We start from the raw sequence: 21,397 nt of genomic DNA on the forward strand, positions 1-21,397 counted from the left end.
CAGAAATAATGGCATTCCGAGGAAAATATCCAGTCAGATCTAAAACTGTTTCGGATAATTCAATTTTTTTTGTCTCAAATCTCTTATTTAGGCTGTGCTATAAGCTTTGATTTTGACTCAGCTATTGAAAATAAACTACACAAATCCCAAGCTGTCTGTGCCATCATTAGCAGAACATTGGGCTATGAAGTGCAAAAAGAAACCATCATGAAATTCTTTACAGTAATGGCTGTTCCTGTGTTATCCTATGGAAGCGAAATCTGGGTTCGCCCCCCCCCCCCCCCCGCCAAAAAAAATTCAAATAACAGAGATGAAGTTCCTAAAGAAGACGAAGGGCTGCATAAGATAAGACATGATTAGAAGCGAACATATGAGAACAGAATTAATTATTTTCAGCGTGAATGAAAAAGGTCAAAGATATACACTCCTGGAAATTGAAATAAGAACACCGTGAATTCATTGTCCCAGGAAGGGGAAACTTTATTGACACATTCCTGGGGTCAGATACATCACATGATCACACTGACAGAACCACAGGCACATAGACACAGCCAACAGAGCATGCACAATGTCGGCACTAGTACAGTGTATATCCACCTTTCGCAGCAATGCAGGCTGCTATTCTCCCATGGAGACGATCGTAGAGATGCTGGATGTAGTCCTGTGGAACGGCTTGCCATGCCATTTCCACCTGGCGCCTCAGTTGGACCAGCGTTCGTGCTGGACGTGCAGACCGCGTGAGACGACGCTTCATCCAGTCCCAAACATGCTCAATGGGGGACAGATACGGAGATCTTGCTGGCCAGGGTAGTTGACTTACACATTCTAGAGCACGTTGGGTGGCACGGGATACATGCGGACGTGCATTGTCCTGTTGGAACAGCAAGTTCCCTTGCCGGTCTAGGAATGGTAGAACGATGGGTTCGATGACGGTTTGGATGTACCGTGCACTATTCAGTGTCCCCTCGACGATCACCAGTGGTGTACGGCCAGTGTAGGAGATCGCTCCCCACACCATGATGCCGGGTGTTGGCCCTGTGTGCCTCGGTCGTATGCAGTCCTGATTGTGGCGCTCACCTGCACGGCGCCAAACACGCATACGACCATCATTGGGACCAAGGCAGAAGCGACTCTCATCGCTGAACACGACGCGTCTCCATTCGTCCCTCCATTCACGCCTGTCACGACACCACTGGAGGCGGGCTGCACGATGTTGGGGCGTGAGCGGAAGACGACCTAACGGTGTGCGGGACCGTAGCCCAGCTTCATGGAGACGGTTGCGTATGGTTCTCGCCGATACCCCAGGAGGAACAGTGTCCCTAATTTGCTGGGAAGTGGCGGTGCGGTCCCCTACGGCTCTGCGTAGGATCCTACGGTCTTGGCGTGCATCCGTGCGTCGCTGCGGTCCGGTCCCAGGTCGACGGGCACGTGCACCTTCCGCCGACCACTGGCGACAACAACGATGTACTGTGGAGACCTCTCGCCCCACGTGTTGAGCAATTCGGCGGTACGTCCACCCGGCCTCCCGCATGCCCACTATACGCCCTCGCTCAAAGTCCGTCAACTGCACATACGGTTCACGTCCACGCTGACGCGGCATGCTACCAGTGTTAAAGACTGCGATGGAGCTCCGTATGCCACGGCAAACTGGCTGACACTGACGGTGGCGGTGCACAAATGCTGCGCAGCTAGCGCTATTCGACGGCCAACACCGCGGTTCCTGGTGTGTCCGCTGTGCCGTGCGTGTGATCATTGCTTGTACAGCCCTCTCGCAGTGTCCGGAGCAAGTATGGTGGGTCTGACACACCGGTGTCAATGTGTTCTTTTTTCAATTTCCGGGAGTGTAGTTAAGATTGGAGACAATGTCTCATGAGAACGCCAGGTCACATCCCACAGTTTCCCAGAAGATCCTGAACTACAAACCAAATGGGAAAAGAGGTATTGGAAGATCTCGAAAAAGACGGGAATGATTTTGTTTGTGAGTGCGAAAAAGGCAACAGTCTAATTTTTGAAAGAATGATGATAATCTTTCAAAGATGTACCAGTGATTATTATTGATAAAACTGAAAACGCTATAATCCTATGTTATACCTCTGTTTACCGTTGTGTCCAGTCTTGGCAGGAATGTGGTGTGAAATCGAGAGTCTTGACGGAACTAATGTGCTTTTGTAATACTGCTGAAGGCAGAAGTACCTTTTGTTAATACTTCAGTGTGTGCAAACGCTGCTGAATATAATTGTTTTACTGAATAATTGGTGAAAGCCATCTGAATTACACAACCCTTTCACCAGTTGCTCTTCGTATCAGAAACATGTTCTGATTCGTTTGGGAGCCGTTGTATCCTCCGCTGAGGCACACTGACCCACAGCTGTTGTGACGGGCAATTGAACGGAGTTAACGTCCGAGCTCGTGGCCCATGTGTCCTACCGAGAACAGATATGGGTACGTAGTCATGGGAGTAGCTCAACGTCACTCACTTCGTAGAGACACGTGCCACGTCTCGACGAGCGTTGTCCTCTTGAAAAGTGTCATTACGGTTCTCAAGTTGCATGACAGGTAACACATGCGGACACACGATGTCTGTGACGCACCGTGGTGCAGCCAGAGTTCCTCTAATCGCTACCAGCCGTGACCTGAAGTCATACCCGAGGGCTCCCCACATCACTGAACACTCCCGTGCGTCTCCAAAACATTGGAGGAAGGACCTCTCCTCCGGTCGCCGCCATACCCGCCGACGATGGTCATCTACGCACAGGGCGACAACTGCCTGATTAGGCTGCTGTTAGTCTCTGGCCAGTGGCGCGGGATGAGACAGACAATGTTGCAGGGAATCCTGATATACTATACTTATGCACTTGTCCTGTGATTATGAACGTCCTATTCGTTCGAGTTGTTCTGCTTTTTTCTGAGCACGAGTGTAGCTGGCTCAACACTGGAAGGCGTAGGTGTCGTCTGCTGCAGAGCCCCACGGTCGACAGTGCTGAACGGTGTCTTCCGAGCCACTCTTGCGTGCTCCAGCACTGAAGGCCGCTTCCACGTCTGGCGCAGTTCGCCGCCTATCCTGCTTTGCAGAGCGGACAAGCCTGCCACATCCACTTTCTGTGGCGACTCGTAAACGTCCAGCCTCTGCCGTCTATTCCTCGTGCTTGCACCTTCCTCGACCGTTTTCCGTAGATGTTGACGACAGTTGGGCTCGAACAGCCGACAAGGCGCGCTCCCAGGCGCCGAGCCGTAACAAACTGCGCCTTGTCAGAGTCGCCTATGTCAGTGGATTCCCTCATGTGCTGCCCGTATCACATCTAGGAGGATTTCCAAGCCGTCTCTGCTCCGCCTGTACGACGGTGGTTTGACGAGTCCGGTAAAAAAGCTAGAAAAAATGTTTGCTTCGTGAAAAGCTCACCTTACTTTCCAATATATGCACTTGGCCCAGCGATTTTCCAGCTTTTTCACCCGATCGGAAAAATAGGTTCTGCCACTTCCTCGTTTGATGAAACTTTCTTCCCTGCAAGCCCAAGTCTCAAGCCAGGGAACATGAAGAAGTCACCTGAGGCTAAATCTGGTGAATATGGTGGATGAGTGACCAGCCAAAGTCCAGATCATGCACTTTCGCCGTCGTTTTCGCTGATGTCTGGGATCGTGGATTATCCAGGTAAAAGAGCGCTTTTTTGCGTGCCAATTTTGTTATTTTTTCAGCCAACGCAGGTGTCAAACGATTCCACATTGAAGCATAATAGGGTACAATTATGTTTCTGTCTTTTTCCACGTAGCCTATGAGGACTCCTAAAAAAAACAGTGGTTATCACCTTAACGACTGACAAAATGGTCTTTCTCTTCTGTACTGCACTACCACCAGACTTTTACCATTGCTTTGACTCTGCTTTCTAATGAATGATCCAGGTTTCCTCAAAAGTCACAGATCGGCGGAAAAAGAGTCATGTCGACATGCCAGACATTATGACATGCCAGACATTATGTTCAAATCCAGAATGAGATTTTCACTCTGCAGCGGAGTGTGCGCTAGTATGAAACTTCCTGGCAGATTAAAACTGTGTGCCGGACAGAGACTCGAACTCGGGGCCTTTGCCTTTCTTCTGTAAGGTTTGGAAAGTAGGAGACTGAGAGAAGTACAGCTGCGAGGACGGGGCGTGAGTCGTGCTTGGGTAGCTCAGCCGGTAGAGCACTTGCCCACGAAAGGAAAAGGTCCCGAGTTCGAGTCTCGGTCCGGCACACAGTTTTAATCTGCCAGGAAGTTTCATTATGTTGAAACGTTGCTCCAGATGCGCTTTTGGTGGACTGTGAGCAACTGCGGCACCGATCTCGCGCAAAGCTTCTACATAGTCATTGCGAATATAGAGAACTATCAGCTGCAGAATGGAATGACGACACTGAAAATTTGTTCCGTACAGACACCCGAGCCCGGATTTCCCGCTAATGGCGAGCGGTCGCCTTACCATTTGGCTATCCGAACACAACTCATGGCCAGATCCAGACTTGCATATGTCGTCAACCACGTGTCTACAGGATGTACTCGTACTTCCATTATGTATATTTCCGTACAAGGGGGACATATTACATTGAAAGTCGATTACGATTTTCGATGAAAGGTTCCCTCGGACATGCACACATGCATGTCGTAATAACACAGGCACTGCAATGTCGTAACGTATCTTCATAGTCAGTTCGCCAAGCAGCATATTATGCACTCGCCGTTTTGACATGCCTACATTCTCAGCAATCTCAATCTCACGAATGTTTGTTCGGCGCTCTTGCATTAACATAACACAGATTTTGTCAATAGTTTCCTTTAGGGCGATCTCAACTGGATGGCCAGAGCGCGCTTCGCCTTCGCTTCTTGTCCGACTGCATTTACATTAATTAATCCAAGAGTAAATGGTCTTCAATGACGGTGCACAGTCGCGTGAACTTCATCCAATTCTATTTGCTCTGTGTCGCAGTTCAGCCCTTCACATGAAAATGTTTAACACCAGCACGAAACTCGCTTTGCTGCGTTTTCAGTCACACTGATCACTTCAGACGACTGTCAACAATGAACTGTACGGTGTACATTGTTGACACTCTTTACACGACCTTGGAATAACCAGGATTACCAACCAATCATGAAGATGCAACAAAAATTTTCCATTCTTTCAGGGAAAATAGCCGGCCGCGGTGGTCTAGCGGTTCTGGCGCTGCAGTCCGGAACCGCGGGACTGCTACGGTCGCAGGTTCGAATCCTGCCTCGGGCATGGGTGTGTGTGATGTCCTTAGGTTAGTTAGGTTTAAGTAGTTCTAAGTTCTAGGGGACTTATGACCTAAGATGTTGAGTCCCATAGTGCTCAGAGCCATTTGAACCATTTTGATCAGGGAAAATTATCAGACTTATCAAACCAATCTCTTATACTTTCCTTACCGCATCACATGCCCGCAGCGCCTCCGTGGTCATGTTATGGCATATCCGTGCGTATTCCGCTCAAGAGCCAAACACACTGGTACAACACTGGTACACCTGCCTAATTCGTGTAGGGTCCCCGCGAGCACGCAGAAGTGCCGCAACACGACGTGGCATGGACTCGACTAATGTCTGCAATAGTACTCCATGAACCCTCCAGGCCTATCCATAAATCCTTGAAAGTACGAGGGGGTCGAGATCTCTTCCGAACAGCACGTTGCAAGGCGTCCCAGATATGCTCAAAAATGTTCATGTCTGGGGAATTTGGTGGCCAGCGGAAGTGTTTAAACTCAGAAGAGTGTTCCTGGAGCCACTCTCTAGCAGTTCTGAATGTGTGGGGTGTCGCATTGTCCTTCTGGAATTGTTCACGTCTGTCGGAATGCACAATGGACATGAATAGGTGATCAGACAGGATGCTTACGTACGTGTCACATGTCAGCGTCGTATCCAGACGTATCATGGGTCCCAAACCACTGCAGCTGCACACGCCGCACACCATTCCTGAGTCCTCACGAGTTTGAACAGTCCCCTGTTGGCATGCTGGGTCCATCGATTCATGAGGTTGTCTCCATACCGATACACGTCCATCCTCTCAATGCAATTTGTAACGAGACTCGTCTGACCAGGCAACATGTTTCCACTCATCAACTGTCCAGTGTCGGTGTTGACGGGCCCAGGCGAGACGTACAGTCATCAAGGGTACACGAGTGGACCTTCGGCTCCGAAAGCCCATGTCATGTTCGCACACCGACACTTGTTGATGGCCCAGCATTGAAGTCTGTAGCAATTTGCGGAAGAACTGCACTTCTGTCACGTTGAACCATTCTCTTCAGTCGTCGTTGGTCCCGATCTTGCAGGATCTTTTTCCTGTCGCATCGATTTCGGAGATTTGATGTTTTACCGGTTTCCTGATATTCACAGTGAAATAGTCGTACAGGAAAATCCCACTTCATCGCTACTTCGGAGATGCTGTGTCCCACTGCTCGTGTGCCGACTATAACGCCACGTTCAAACTCACATCTTGATAACTTCCCATTATAGCTGCAGTAACCGATCTAACATGTGCGCCAGACACTTGTCTTATATAGGCGTTGCCGACCGTAGCGTCGCATTCTGCCTGTTTACATATCTCTGTATTTGAATACGCATGCCTGACTTTGTTACGCCACTCTCTTGGGGTACTCGTGAAACTTGCGTCGATTTCGTCCCGTTAAGAACAACGTGTTGATTTCTGACTCTTAGGAAATCCAGTGAGAAATACGGTCTGCACTCGGCAAGATCGTATTTTGCTCGCTAAATGGCAGTGGGCACAGAACAATAGCCTTCCGTAAGCACGCTGATAGCCGTTGTCCACGGCGTCCTGGCTCGCTACCAGGTGGTACTATTCACGGCGGAGCGCGTTCTGAATGGCGGCGGCTCACGTCTGTTCCGAAAAGTACGGCTCGGAATAGCGATCGACCGCGACGCGTGCAAGGACACGACGCGGGAACGAGCCAACTATTCAAATGGCAGCCTCGGCGGCGTTCCTGATCTACGTACCTGTGCTAGTCGGCAGGTACCGCGATTATTGTCCAGCATCGAGAGGAACACATTACCCAAGATTTTGGTTCTTGTAGCGCAGAGATTGTCACATAACGATGGTAACAACCATGTCAGTGTTCGATTTTTGGTGCATCTTGTTGTCCGATCCCTGCTTTTAGTCAATTTATGTCATAACTTTATTTTTGCACCATTTCAATTCAGGATATCTTCATAAGTTATCCGATAAACCAATTTAGTCTGCAATCTTCTGCAACAGTACACTTCAAAAACGAATGTTTTTTCTTGTCTGCATTTAATCGTCCACATATGATTTACGTACAAGGCTATGTTTTTGTTGTTGTTATTGTTGTTGACCGGCCGGAGTGGGCGAGCGGTTCTAGGTCCTTCAGTCTGGAACCGCTCGACCGCTACAGTCGCAGGTTCGAATCCTGCCTCGGCCATGGATGTGTGTGATGTCCTTAGGTTAGTTAGGTTTAAGTAGTTCTAAGTTCTAGGGGACTGATGACCTCAGATGTTTAGTCCCATAGTGCTCAGACCCATTTGAACCATTTTTTCCTTGTTGTTGTGGTCTTTAGTCCGAAGACGTTTTATGAAGCTCTCCATGCTACTCTATCCTGTGCAAACCTCTTCATCTCAGAGTAACTACTGCAATCTACATCCTTCTGAATCTGCATACTGTATTCACCTCTTGGTCGCCCTCTAAGATTTACCTTCCACGCTTCCCTCCAGCACTAAACTAGTGATCCCTTGATGCCTCAGAATATGCCCTACCAACCGATCCCTTCTTCTAGTCAAGTCGTGCCACAAATTCCTCTTCTCCCCAATTCTATTCAGTACCTCCTCACTAGTTACGTGATTTGCCCATCTAATCTTCAGCATTCTTCCGTAGCACTACATTTCAAAAGCTGCTATTCTCTTCTTGTCTAAACTAGTTATCATCCTTCTTTCACTTCCATACATCGCTACACTCCATAGAAATACTTTCAAAGAGGATTCTCAGAAAATGAAGTCTGTACTCGATATTAACAAATTTCTTTTCTTCAGAAATGCCTCTTTCGCCATTGCCAGTCTAAATTTTATATCCTTCCATCCGTTATTTTGCTTCCAAAATATCAAAACTCATTTACTAATTCCCTCAGCATCAACTGATTTAATTCGACTACATTCCATTATCCTCGTTTTGCTTTTGTTCATAGTCATCTTTTCTCCTGCTTTCAAGATTCCGTACATTCCGTTCAACTGATCTTCGAAGTCCTTTGCTGTCTCTGACAGAATTACAATGTCATCGGCAAATCTGGAAGTTTTTATTTCTTCTCCCTCGACTTTAATTCCTAATCCAAATTTTTCTTTTCTTTACTTTCCTGCTTGCTCAATATACAGATTGAACAACGTCGGGGATACTCTACAACCTTCTCTCAGTCCTTTGTCAACCATTGCTTCCCTTTCGTCCCCCTCGACTCTTGTAATCGCCATCTGGATTCTGCACAAGTTGTAAATAGCATATTGCTCCCCGTATTTTACCCCTGCCACCTTTATAACTTAAAAGAGAATATTCCAGTCAACATTGTCAAAAGCTTTCTTAAGTCTACAAATGCTATAAATGTAAGTTTGCCTTTCCTTAATCTCAGATAATTCGTAGAGTCAGTATTGCCTCGCGTGTTCCTACATTTCTCCAGAATCCAAAGTGATCTTCCTCGAGTCCGCTTCTACGAGTTTTTCCATTCTTCTGTAAAGGATTCGTGTTAGTATTTTGCAACCGTGACTTAAACTCAGAGTTCAGTAATTTTCACAACTATCAGCAACTGCTTTCTTTGGAATTTAAATTATTATATTCTTCTTGAAATCCGAGGGTATCTCGCCTGGCTCATACATCTTCCTCACCAGATGAGTTTTGTCAGGGGTGGCTCTCCGAGGGCTGTCAGGAGCTGTAACTGTCGTCTACTCCGTGGGCCTTCTTTCTACATTCGTCTTTCAGTGCTTTATCAAATTCTTCACGCAGTATCATATCTCCCTTCTCATCTTCCTCTACGTCCTCTTCCATTTCCATAATATTGTCCTCAAGTACATAGCCCTTACACAGACCCTCTACATTCTCCTTCCACCTTTCTGCTTTTCCTTCATTGCTTGGGAATGGTTTCCCATCTGAGCTCTTCGTATTCATACAGGTGGTTCTCTTGTCTCCTAAGATCTCTCTAATTTTCTTTTAGGCAGTATCTCTCTTACCCCTATTTATATCTGCTTCTACATCTTACATTTGTCCTCTAGCCATTCCTGTTTATTCATTTTGCACTTCCTGTCAATCTCGTTTTTGAGACGTTTGTATCCCCTTTCGTCTGCTTCATTTACTGCATTTTTATATTTTCTCCTTTCATAGACTAAATTTTTTTATTTAATAAAATTGCAGCCAAATAGCCATATACAGTTACTTTGCTTAACATTTTACATTTACATTTTACATATTTGCATATTGATTTATCGATTTCACTCTTTTACTGCACAGTTCTATGTGATGTCGTTCACAGGCTTCGTTGCACAGTTCACATACACATGTTGTGGTTGGGTCGTGACAAGTTTTGTTTTTGCAGATTAGATGATGAAAGCCGTGAATAGAAAGTCTAGTTACGACATGTCGCTGTTCGAAGTTTGGTGCTGCCCATGAGCGGTTCGTCATTGCTTCGGTGCCATAGAACTCCGGCCATATTTTTTCTCGTTTGTCCTCCAGGATCTTCAGTTGCTTTCTGGATGCCCTGGTGTGTGGCATCATATATCGAAGTCTGATGTCTTCAGTTAGGAATGTCTCTCTCGCTAACAGGTACACAAGTCTAGATCTTGTTGCCTTTGAGAGACCTAGTGCTCTTTTTAGATAGGTCGATTTTACCTTTTCTGGTGTTTCTAGATTTTTTTCTGTCAGGTGGTCCCATATAACCTCCATCCCAAAGGCCAGGATTGGCAAGTTTTTTGTATTGAATAATTTCATGGCTGTTTCTAGTCTGAGTAGGCGGATGTTTTTGATGTCCTGTATTGCTATTATTGGTTAGGCTGCACGTTCTGTTGTTATGTTTTGTGAAGCATTTGGCTGTTGGTTGCAATGTCACTCCTAGATATTTAAAGTCGGATGAGATTTTTATTTTTTGTCCTCTGATGCTGATTTCCGCATTCTTGGGTGTTTTGCCTCCTTTTCTGAAAATTACCATTTCTGTCTTTGTTAAGTTTATGTGTAGTTTTTGCTCACTGCACCATCTGTCTATTTTCCCAGTGATTCTCTGCAGCTTCTGTAGATCTGTTGAACCTACGGCTATGTCGTCAGCCTATGCATATACATACACATCTTCTTCATTTTCTCCAATTCGGAGTACTTCTTCAGTGGCAAGAATGTAGAGCAAAGGGCTCATTGGGCCACCCTGTGGTAAGACTCCGTTCGATTGCAGAATGGGGTTCGAAAAAGAGAGGTTGTCTGATATTGCGATTAAGTTGTATTCGAGGATTGACTTGATTATTCTTGCCCATACGCTATCTTCTCTCATTGTGTTTTCCAGTTTTTGGACTATGAGATCTCTTTCCAATAGGTCAAAGGCTTCGGTAAAGTCTATGAACACTGTGTAGAACATTTGTTTTTTTTTTTGTAGCGCTTCGTCGATGTTGTTTAGAAGAAGCCTGACTGCCGTAAGTGTTGATCTTCCAGATCTGAAACCCATTTGTCGTTCTGTGAGATGACTGTCCACAGAGGCTTGGATTTTTTGTGTTATTATCTTTGAAAACATCTTGAATTGAGTATTTTACAGGGCTATGCCTCTGTACTTTTTTGGGTCCGTTGGGTCTCCTCTACCTTCGTAGAGAACTTTTATTGTCGAGTGTCTCCATTGTGTCGGAATTCTTCCAAGTTCCAGGCATTTGTTAAATAGTTTGGTTCATATGTGTTAGAGGGCCTCTTTTGCATCTTTTATATGTTCATTATATATATTATCGGGTCCTGCTGCTTTCTCGTTCTTCAGTGCTCCTATTACTTCTTTCACGTCTTCCTCATTTAGAGGTTCCCATATATTGCCTTTTTCCTTACTTTGATGTTGTTTCTCTTTCTTTGGGGGTGTTTTGATTCCTCGTTTGTTCAGTACCTTACAGAAGTGGTCTTCCCATTCCTTCAGGTCTATATTTGGTGTATGAGCCATTTTTCTTGGTCTTGCTGCTATGTATGGGTCTTTCTCTGCTTCATCCGCTTCTCTTTTTGCCTCTCTTTCTATGTATTCTTTTTTCCTCTCTTGTATTAGTTTTTTGTAGATTCTCCTCTCTTCAGTTGGTATGATTCCTCGTCATGCTGGTTTCTTGGTCTCTGGAGCATTCTTAGAACAGTGTTCCTTTTGCTGTAGCATTCAGCATCGAACCATCTTTTAGCCGCCCTTGTTTTGGGGATTGTTTGTATCACTGATTTTTTTAGGAGGTCTTCTATTTGGTCTGTTGCTTTTTCAAGGTCTCCTTCCTCTATGAAAGTTTCTATTTGTGTTAATTGTTCTTGCTGGTTTGTTAATTTTTGTATAACAATTTTTCTTTGTGTGGTTTGGTGGGTCTTTGTTGCTGGCGGTGATGTCACGATATTTATTTTTATCTTCATTGGAATGTGCTTTCGTATAGGAGTAATGGAATCATGCCATATTGGTTGAATACTTCCTTCTATTTCTTCTCTTGTTAACGCGATATCAATGGTGCTTTTCCCATTGTGGCATATGTATGTAGGTATCTGTCTATCGTTAAGTAGGGTGAAACCATCTTCTTCTAGGGTTTCAACGACTAGTTTTGTTTTATACTTTTCTGTGTCTATCCTGCAGTTGAGATCGCCTGCAATAATGGTGGATTTGCTGTCGCATTGTTTGATGAGTGTGACTATTTCGTCAATTACACTCCTGGAAATGGAAAAAAGAACACATTGACACCGGTGTGTCAGACCCACCATACTTGCTCCGGACACTGCGAGAGGGCTGTACAAGCAATGATCACACGCACGGCACAGCGGACACACCAGGAACCGCGGTGTTGGCCGTCGAATGGCGCTAGCTGCGCAGCATTTGTGCACCGCCGCCGTCCGTGTCAGCCAGTTTGCCGTGGCATACGGAGCTCCATCGCAGTCTTTAACACTGGTAGCATGCCGCGACAGCGTGGACGTGAACCGTATGTGCAGTTGACGGACTTTGAGCGAGGGCGTATAGTGGGCATGCGGGAGGCCGGGTGGACGTACCGCCGAATTGCTCAACACGTGGGGCGTGAGGTCTCCACAGTACATCGATGTAGTCGCCAGTGGTCGGCGGAAGGTGCACGTGCCCGTCGACGTGGGACCGGACAGCAGCGAAGCACGGATGCACGCCAAGACCGTAGGATCCTACGCAGTGCCATAGGGGACCGCACCGCCACTTCCCAGCAAATTAGGGACACTGTTGCTCCTGGGGTATCGGCGAGGACCATTCGCAACCGTCTCCATGAAGCTGGGCTAGGGTCCCACACACCGTTAGGCCGTCTTCCGCTCACGCCCCAACATCGTGCAGCCCGCCTCCAGTGGTGTCGCGACAGGCGTGAATGGAGGGACGAATGGAGACGTGTCGTCTTCAGCGATGAGAGTCGCTTCTGCCTTGGAGCCAATGATGGTCGTATGCGTGTTTGGCGCCGTGCAGGTGAGCGCCACAATCAGGACTGCATACGACTGAGGCACACAGGGCCAACACCCGGCATCATGGTGTGGGGAGCGATCTCCTACACTGGCCGTACACCACTGGTGATCGTCGAGGGGACACTGAACAGTGCACGGTACATCCAAACCGTCATCGAACCCATCGTTCTACCATTTCTAGACCGGCAAGGGAACTTGCTGTTCCAACAGGACAATGCACGTCCGCATGTATCCCGTGCCACCCAACGTGCTCTAGAAGGTGTAAGTCAACTACCCTGGCCAGCAAGATCTCCGGATCTGTCCCCCATTGAGCATGTTTGGGACTGGATGAAGCGTCGTCTCACGCGGTCTGCACGTCCAGCACGAACGCTGGTCCAACTGAGGCGCCAGGTGGAAATGGCATGGCAAGCCGTTCCACAGGACTACATCCAGCATCTCTACGATCGTCTCCATGGGAGAATAGCAGCCTGCATTGCTGCGAAAGGTGGATATACACTGTACTAGTGCCGACATTGTGCAAGCTCTGTTGCCTGCGTCCATGTGCCTGTGGTTCTGTCAGTGTGATCATGTGATGTATCTGACCCCAGGAATGTGTCAATAAAGTTTCCCCTTCCTGGGACAATGAATTCACGGTGTTCTTATTTCAATTTCCAGGAGTGTATTTCTACAGCATTTGTGTGCGGTTTAAAATAGGCTGCAATTATATTTATGTTTGCTGCTTCTACTAGCATACTATTTTCTTGTTTTATGATTTTTTTTGGTGGGCGTCATCCAGGGTTTCAGTAGGATATATATTCCTCCCATGGGTCGTCCTCTTTCTCCCTTCTTTGCCATTAATTATAGACATCTTTATGTTGCCAGCTGTCTATCAGGAAGGTTTCTGTTAGAATTGCAAGATCCGAGTTTTGCAGAATGACTGTTGGTGTTAAGTTCAGATTTCTTTTTACTCCCTCTGTATTCCACAAGACTGCTTTTATTTCTTGCTCTTCTAGTTTTCTTCTTAGTTTAATTGAGCTCTGCTCCCTCTTCCATTGATCGTCTCGGGAAACGAAATCGACGTGCTTTTATGTTTTCTGGCCAGAATTCTGGTTCTTGTGTGATTTGTAGCTTTTCAAACGGAATGCCTACTTTGAAAGCTTTTTTGTCGCCCAGTGTGCGCAGTTCTTCACATTCTAGTTGTCTCAGTACTCCGTTCTTGTTAAGGTATTTCACTACTGTAGCAGTTGTGGTGGTTCTCTTTAAGTTACCGATGTATAGCCACGCTGTTGTTTCTGCTGCTTGCATTTCTTCGTCTTTTTTTCCATTATGGTTTTATTATTACTCTGGTTTCTTCTGTACCAGCTCCTCCCTGCCACAGTACTCCAAGTCGGTTCCTCTAGTTCATTAACCTGATTTCGGGTTTTACTATGTTGCTCATGTGCATTGATTTGGACTTGTAGCTGATTTTGTTGCCGGAGCAGAGGATTTCTGTATATTGTCGTTCCCTCCGGTTTAACTTTGTTGTTGTATTTAGTTTGTATGTTGTTTCCATCAGTTTTGGTTTTCTCTGTGTCTAGGTGGCTTTCCTTTTCTAGATTAAATTCAATACCTCTTGTGTAACCCAAGGATTTCTACTAGCCCTCGTCTTTTCACTACTTGATCATCTGCTGCCTTCACTATTTCATCTCTCAAAGCTACTCATTCTTCTTCTACTATATTCCTATCCCCTGTTCTCGTCATCATTCCCTAAGGCTTCCTCTGAAACCCTCTACAACCTCTGGTTCTTTCAGTCTATCCAAGTCTCATCTCCTTAAATTCCGCCATTTTGCAGTTTTTTCAGGTTTCATCTGCAGCTCATGACAATGAATTGTGGTCAGAGTTCACATCTGTCTCTGCAAATATCTTACAACTTAAAATCTGATTCATAAATCTCTGTCTAATCATTATATAATCAATCTGAAATCTTCCGGTGTCTCCAGGTCTCTTCCACGCATACAACCTTCTCTCATGATTCGTAAACCAAGTGTTAGCTATGATTAAATTTTGCTCTGTGCAAATTCCTTTCCTCCAGTCCATATTAACCTACTACTTTTCCTTCTCTTCCTTTTCCTACTATCGAATCCAAGTCATCCATGAATATTAAATTTTCGGCTCCCTTAACTATCTGAATGATTTCTTTTAGCTCGTGATACATTTCCTCAATCTCCTCCTCATCTGAAAAGCTAGTTGTCACATAAAGTTGTACTACTGTTGTGGGTGTTGGCTTTGTGTGTAGCTCTGCTATAATAATGCGTTCACTATGTTGTTCATAGTAACTTATCTGCTTTCCTATTTTTTTACTTATTATTAAACCTACTCCTGCATTACCCCTATTTGATTTTGTATTTATAAAACTGTATTCACCTGACCAAAAGTCCTGTTCGTCCTGCCACAGCATTTCACTACTTCCCCCTATAACATTAACCTATCCGTTCCCCTTTTTAAATTTCCTAACCTACCTCCCCGATTAAGGGATCTGACATTCCACACTCCGATACATAGGACGCCAGTTTTGTTTCTCCTGATAATGACGACCTCCCGAGTAGTCCCCGCCCGGAGATCCGAATGGGGAGGTGTTTTACCTACGGAATATTTTATCTAAGAGGACGCCATCATCATTTAACTATACAAAGAGGTGCATGCCCTCGGGAAAAACTACAGCTGTAGTTTCCCCTCGCTTTCAGCTGTTTGCAGTACACCTACATCTACATCTACGAGGTGACTCTGCTGTTCACAATAAAGTGCCTGGCAGAGGGTTCAATGAATCACATTCAAGCTGTCTCTCTATCGTTCCACTCTCGAACAGCGCGCGGGAAAAACGAGAACTTAAATTTTTCTGTGTGAGCCCTGATTTCTCTTATTTTATCGTGATGATCATTTCTCCCTATGTAGGTGGGTGCCAACAGAATGTTCTCGCAATCGGATTGAAATTTCATGAGATCCCGTTGCAGCGAAAAACGCCTTTGTTTTAATGATTGCTACTCCAATTCACGTATCATGTTTGTGGCACTATCTCCCCTATTTCGCGATGGTACAAAACGAGCCGCCCTTCTTTGTACATTTTCGATGTCATCCGTCAGTCCCACCTGATACGGATCCGACACCGCACAGCAATAATCCAGGCGGACAAGCGTGGTGTAAGCAGTCTCCTTAGTAGACCTGTCGCACCTTCTAAGTATTCTGCCAATGAATCGCAGTCTTTGGTTTGCTCTACCTACAACATTATCTATGTGATCGTTCCAGTTTAGGTTATTTGTAATTGTAATCCCTAAGTATTTAGTTGAATTTACAGCCTTCAGATTTGTGTGACTTATCAGGTAATCGAAATTTAGCTGATTTCTTTTAGTACTCATGTGAATAACTTCACAGTTTTCTTTATTCAGGGTCAATTGACACTTAACGCACCATACAGATATTATATCTAAATCATTTTGTAATTCGTTTTGGTCATTTGATGACTTTACAAGACAGTAAATGACAGCATCATCTGCAAACAGTCCGCCCCGGTAGCTGAGTGGTCAGCGTGACAGACTGTCAATCCTAAGGGCCCGGGTTCGACTCCCGGCTGGGTCGGAGATTTTCTCCGCTCAGGGACTGGGTGTTGTGTTGTCCTAATCATCATCATTTCATCCCCATCGACGCGCAGGTCGCCGAAGTGGCGTCAAATCAAAAGACCTGCACCAGGCGAACGGTCTACCCGACGGGAGGCCCTAGCCACACGACAAACATCTGCAAACAATCTAAGACGGCTACTAAGATTGTCTCCTATATCGTTAAAATAGATCAGGAACAATAGGAGGCCTATAACACTTCCTTGGGGAACGCCGGATATTACTTCTGTTTTACTTGATGACTTTCCGTCTATTACTACGAACTGTGACCTTTTTGACAGAAATTCACGAATCCAGTCGCACAACTGAGGCGATATTCTATAGGACCGCAGTTTGCTTATAAGATGCTTGTGAGCAACGGTGTCGAAAGCCTTCTAGAAATCTAAAAATATGGAATAAATTTGACGTCCCCTGTCGATAGCACTCATGAGTATAAAGAGATGTAGTGTTTCGCAAGAACGACAATTTCTGAATCCGTGCTGACTATGTGTACATAAATCGTTTTCTTCGAGGTACTTCATAATGTTCGAATACAGTATATGTTCGAAAAACCTAGCGCAAATCGACGTTAGTGATACGGGCCTGTAATTGAACGGATAACTCTTCTTCCTTTCATGGGTATTGGTGTGAAATGAGCAATTTTCCATTCTTTAGGTACGGATCTTTCTGTGAGCGAGCGTTTGTATATAATTGCAGAGCAAGGCCGTTTTGGTTGATGTTGGAAATGGAAATGAGCGTTTGGCGTCATTGGCCGGGAGGCCCCTCGCGGGGCAGGTCCGGCCGCCTTGGCGCAGGTCTTATTACATTCGGCGCCACATTGGGCGACCTGCACGCCGGATGGGGATGAAATGATGATGAACACGACACAACACCCAGTCCCTGAGCGGAGAAAATCTCCGACCCAGCCGGGAATCGAACCCGGGCCCGGAGGACGGCAATCCGTCACGCTGACCACTCAGCTACTGGGGCGGACTTGGTTGATGTTACAAGGCTAGATCAATCATCCAGACTGTTGCCCCTGCAACTACTGAAACGGCTGCTGCCCCTCTTCAGGAACCACACGTTTGTCTGGCCTCTCAACAAATACCCCTCCGTTGTGGCTGCACCTACGGTACGGCTATCTGTATCGCTGAGGCACGCAAGCCTCCCCACCTACGGCAAGGTCCGTGGTTCAAGGGGTAGTCAAATATACTCGGAAAAAGACTTTCTTATACTTAAGTTTGTATAATTTGTTAAAAATTTCTGTGTTTCAGAAAATCTTTCCCTGGTATAGCAACTCAACTATGTTTCCCCTCTCCTTCTGCCATTGCCAGCTTTTGGGCTACGAAAATAGTGAAACACGTCTACTCCTTCCATTGTCTCATTTCATAATGTCCGAGCTTAATGGTGACCGGCACGGTAGCTCAGCGTGTTCGGTCAGAGGGTTAGCTACCATCTGTACCAAAAAAAAACTGAGCGAATGGATCAACAAAGAAACTGAACGGGTGTCACGCCCCGAACAAATTGAACGAGCAATATAGAACAAGAAAAAAAAAATGGTCAGCGTCAAGGACTGCCGTCCTAAGGGGCCCGGATTCGATTCCCAGCTGGGTCGGGGATTTTCTCCGCTCAGGGACTGGGTGTTGTGTTCTGTTGTCTTCATCTTCATTTCAACCCCATCCGGCGCGCAGGTCGCCCAATGTGGCGTTGAATGTAATGAGACCCTGCACCAAGGCGGCCGGACCTGCCCCATATGGGGCCCCCCTGCCAATGACGCCAAACGCTCATTTCCATTTTCCATTTCCTAAGTTAATTTCCTCCGTATCACACGATTCCAAGTATATTCCCACATCCTGCTTTTATTTTATTTATTTATTTTATTTATTTATTTATTTATTGTTCCGTGGGACCACATTAAGGAGAAGTCTCCATGGTCATGGTACGAGTCAATAATTAAATCACTAAAGACCAAGAACTCTCATGGATATGACGGGGTATCTAGCAGAATATTGAAGTATTGTTGTATGTATGTTAGCCCAGTACTTAGCCATATCTGTGATACGGGCCTGCAATTGAACGGATAACTCTTCTTCCTTTCATGGGTATTGGTGTGAAATGAGCAATTTTCCATTCTTTAGGTACGGATTGAAAATGGATGCAGCAGAATACTGCACTCCTTTCTGCAAAAGAGTCAAGGAAGTGCATTTCACATGCAGATTTGATTTCTGCCTAGTATTATCTGAGTGAAAGCTGCTAACTCTTGGGAATAAGCTAATATTGCTAACAGCAAACGACATTAAAGAAAATATATACTGTGAGGGCAATGTCAGAATTCCCAGACTATTGAATAGGGGTCGACAAGAGGTTCTAGAACTTACACCACACATAGCTCGAACAGCCCGTTTTTGAGCCAAAAATACCCATTCTGAATCAGAAGAATTACCCCAAAAAATAATACCATATGACATAAGCGTATGAAAATATGCGAAGTAGACTACTTTTCGTGTTGAAATGTAACTTATTTCAGATACTGTTCTAATGGTAAATAAAGCGGCATTTAGTTTCTGAATGAGATCCTGAACATGGGCTTTCCACAACAGCTTACCATCTATTCGTACGCCTAGGAACTTGAACTGTTCCGTCTCGCTTATAACATGCCCATTCTGTCTGATTACAATATCGGTTCTCGTTGAATTGTGAGTTAGAAACTGTAAAAACAGAGTCTTACTGTGATTTAGCCTCAAATTATTTTCCACAAGCCACGAACTTATTTCATGAACTACATTATTTGATAATGTTTCAATATTACACACAAGATCCTTCACTACCAAGCTGGTGTCATCAGCAAACAGAAATATTTTTGAATCACCTGTAATACTAGAAGGCATATCATTTATATAAATAAGAAACAGCAGTGGCCCCAGCACCGATCCTTGGGGAACGCCCCACTTAACAGTGCCCCATTGGGACTGAACATCATTACCATTCTCAATAATGCGGAGAATTACCTTCTGCTTTCTGTTCTTAAAGTAAGAGGCGAACCAATTGTAAGCTACTTCGCTTACTCCATAATGTTCCAACTTCTGCAGTAGTATTTTGTGGTCGACACAGTCAAAAGCCTTCGTTAAATAAAAGAAAACACCTAACGTTCGCAACCTTTTATTTAATCCGTCCAAAACCTCACAGAGAAAAAAGACTACAACATTTTCAGTTGTTAAGCCATTTCTAAAACCAAACTGTACATTTGACAGCAAATTATGTGAATTTAAATGCTGCAGTAACCTTGTATATACAACCCTCTCGATAACTTTAGCAAACACCGATGGCATAGAAATAGGTCTATAATTATCAACATTATCCCTGTCTCCCTTTTTATAAAGTGGCTTCACTACCGAGTACTTCAATCGGTCAGGCAACCGACCACTCCTAAAGGAAAAGTTACAGATATGGCTAAGTACTGGGCTAACATACATACAACAATACTTCAATATTCTGCTAGATACCCCGTCATATCCATGAGAGTTCTTGGTCTTTAGTGATTTAATTATTAACTCAATCTCCCTCTTGTCAGTATCATGGAGGAGCATTTCAGGTAACAGTCTCGGAACACTTTTTTCTACGAGCGCTATATGATTCCCTGTTGGGACTAGGTTTCTATTTAGTTCACCTGCTATATTCAGAAAGTGATTATTAAATACTGTACATATATGCGACTTATCAGTAACACGGACATTCCCACTACGCACTGATTCTATATCCTCGACCTGTCTCTGCAGACCAGCCACTTCCTTTACGACTGACCATATGGTTTTAATTTTATCCCGAGACTTAGCTATTCTATCTGCATACCACATACTTTTTGCCTTCCTAATAACATTTTTAAGCACCTTACAATACTGTTTGTAATGGGCTACTGCATTTAGATTGTGACTGTTTCTAACGTTTTGATATAATTGCCACTTTGTTCTACAAGATATTCTTATACCTTTAGTCAGCCATCCAGGCTGCCTGTTTGTGCTAGTACCCTGTTTTGAACGTTCTAACGGAAAGCAACTTTCAAAGAGCACGAGAAAAGTCTTGAGGAAAGCATTATATTTATCGTCTACTGTATCAGCACTATAAACATCTTGCCACTCTTGTTCCTTGATAAGGTTTACAAAAGTCTCTACAGCAACTGGATCAGCTTTCCTAAAACGTTGGTAACTACACTCCTGGAAATGGAAAAAAGAACACATTGACACCGGTGTGTCAGACCCACCATACTTGCTCCGGACACTGCGAGAGGGCTGTACAAGCAATGATCACACGCACGGCACAGCGGACACACCAGGAACCGCGGTGTTGGCCGTCGAATGGCGCTAGCTGCGCAGCATTTGTGCACCGCCGCCGTCAGTGTCAGCCAGTTTGCCGTGGCATACGGAGCTCCATCGCAGTCTTTAACACTGGTAGCATGCCGCGACAGCGTGGACGTGAACCGTATGTGCAGTTGACGGACTTTGAGCGAGGGCGTATAGTGGGCATGCGGGAGGCCGGGTGGACGTACCGCCGAATTGCTCAACACGTGGGGCGTGAGGTCTCCACAGTACATCGATGTTGTCGCCAGTGGTCGGCGGAAGGTGCACGTGCCCGTCGACCTGGGACCGGATCGCAGCGACGCACGGATGCACGCCAAGAACGTAGGATCCTACGCAGTGCCGTTGGGGACCGCACCGCCACTTCCCAGCAAATTAGGGACACTGTTGCTCCTGGGGTATCGGCGAGGACCATTCGCAACCGTCTCCATGAAGCTGGGCTACGGTCCCGCACACCGTTAGGCCGTCTTCCGCTCACGCCCCAACATCGTGCAACCCGCCTCCAGTGGGGTCGCGACAGGCGTGAATGGAGGGACGAATGGAGACGTGTCGTCTTCAGCGATGAGAGTCGCTTCTGCCTTGGTGCCAATGATGGTCGTATGCGTGTTTGGCGCCGTGCAGGTGAGCGCCACAATCAGGACTGCATACGACCGAAGCACACAGGGCCAACACCCGGCATCATGGTGTGGGGAGCGATCTCCTACACTGGCCGTACACCACTGGTGATCGTCGAGGGGACACTGAATAGCGCACGGTACATCCAAACCGTCATCGAACCCATCGTTCTACCATT

This window comes from Schistocerca cancellata, chromosome 9 (genome assembly GCF_023864275.1).
Source record: "Schistocerca cancellata isolate TAMUIC-IGC-003103 chromosome 9, iqSchCanc2.1, whole genome shotgun sequence".
In the NCBI taxonomy this organism is placed as follows: Eukaryota; Metazoa; Arthropoda; class Insecta; order Orthoptera; family Acrididae; genus Schistocerca; species Schistocerca cancellata.